Here is a 2,160-nt window from a genome sequence, read left to right as displayed (position 1 = left end):
CAACATAACCACATACTTTTTGTTTGAGGAATAACAGACTTTTCAATGTATTTTAATAGAAAACTTCCTTCTTTTTTTTAGTGATTGGAGGGGAGGCAGAGAGACAGACTGCCACATGCTCCCCGACTGAGATACACACCACAAGTCCACTAGGGGGGCAATGCTCTGCCCTTCTGGGGCACTTGCTCCATTAGAACTGGGGCCTATTTTTAGCACCTGAGGAGGGGGCCACTGGGGTCATTCTCAGTGCTGGAGGCCAATTTGCTCCAGCCAGTCGAGCCATGGCTGCAGGAGGGGAAGAGAGAAAGAGACAGAAGAAACAGGGCTGAAGCTAGAAATGATCTCCTCCCCTGCATGCCCTGACCAACAATCAAACTCAGGACATTCAATCTGGCGCAATGCACTACCACTGAGCCAACTGGCCAGGGCTAACACAGGATTTCTGTAGGATATACCGTATTACAAATAAATGAGAAAAACTAACACCTTTGTTTATATTTTTAAAATATATATGCTTAGCATGTTACAATCACAATCTCAATCAAGAACTAATTGTAATTTTCATGTTACTGCTCACATAGAAATATTTCCAAAAATCCACAAATAAGTCAAGAAACAATCCCTAGGATTTCTATGTGTAATAAGGAATATTTGAGATTTTTAGCCATAAAGGAAGACAATAAAATACATACAATAAATATTTACAAGAAAAGGGATATCACTCTCTTTGCCTTTGTATAAATATAAGGTAGTTTCCACAACATAATCTTTTCAAATGTAAGACCAAGGCCACACTCCAATTCAAATCTGAACCCCCTGGAGTGAGGTGAAGGCCCAGAAATGCAAAGGAGCTCAGGTGCAGGTTATCAAGGATTTTGTTTGCTTTCTTCTTTTCCAAGTGAGAGGGGAGACAGAGAGACAGACTCCTGCATGGACCCCTACCTACCAAAATTTACCTGGGAACCCGTGTCTGGACTTGATGCTCTGCCCATCTGGGGCCATCATTGCAACTGAGCTATTTTTAGCACCTGAGAAAGAGGCTCCAGTGAGCCATTCATAGTGCCCAGGGCCAATGCGTTTGAACTAATTGAGCCATGGCAGTTGGAAAGGCAGAGGGAGAGAAAGAAAGGAAGAAAGAGAGGGAGAAAGAGAGAGAGAGAGAGAGAGAAGGATGCAGGAGGAGAAGCAAATGTTGATTTCTCCTGTGTACCCTGGCCAAGAATCAAACCTAGGATATCCAGAGCTGGGCTAACACTCTACCACTGAGCTACTGGCCATGGCCTAATTGAGAATTTCTCACCAAAGTAGAGAATTCCAAGTATATTCACAGATTACCTATGAACAGTAATCAGTCTTGCCTGACCAGGTGGTGGTGCAGTGGATAGAGCATTGGAATAAGATGCCAAGGACCCAGATTTGAAACCCTGAGGCCACCAACTTTATCACAGAGTCATCCAGCTTGATCCCATGGTCGCTGACTTCAGCCCAAGGTCTCTGGCTTAAAGCCCAAGGTCTCTGGCTTTAGCAAGGGGCCACGTGATCTGCTCTAGCTGACCCATCAAGGCACATATGAGAAAGCAATGAATGAAGAACTAAGGAGCCACAACAAACAATTGATGCTTCTCAGTTCTCTCCCTTCCTGTCTACTTTCATCTGCCCTTCTCTATGACTTTGTCATAAAAAGAAAGAAAGAAAGAAAGAAAGAAAGAAAGAAAGAAAGAAAGAAAGAAAGAAAGAAAGAAAAGGGAATTAAAAAATTATGCTCTGGAAGAGTGACTCATTGGATAAGGCATCATCCCTGTGCACAAAGGTTGCAGGTACGATCCCTGGTTAGGGCACTCATGAGAAAAAAATCAGTGAGTACGTTACTAAATATATAGAGAACTAAATGAAATACTGAATTGACGGTTCACTCTCTCTCACTGACACCATCCCTCAAATCAATGGAAATTTTTCCTTTATTTTCTTTTTAACTTATTTTTTGAGAGCAGGGGAACTACCAATAGCAAGAAGCATCAACTAGGAGCAGTAGCTTCTCAGATGTGCCTTCACTGGGCAACCCCAGGTTTCAAACCAGATACCTCAGCATCCAACTCAATGGACCATCACAGGGCAGGCTGAAAATTTTTTTTTAAGAATTGAAATAGGAAACAGCCTAAA

Source organism: Saccopteryx bilineata, chromosome 3 (genome assembly GCF_036850765.1).
Source record: "Saccopteryx bilineata isolate mSacBil1 chromosome 3, mSacBil1_pri_phased_curated, whole genome shotgun sequence".
Classification (NCBI taxonomy): domain Eukaryota; kingdom Metazoa; phylum Chordata; class Mammalia; order Chiroptera; family Emballonuridae; genus Saccopteryx; species Saccopteryx bilineata.
The sequence above is the reverse complement of the archived record's forward strand: the minus strand, read 5'-3'. Positions refer to the sequence as shown.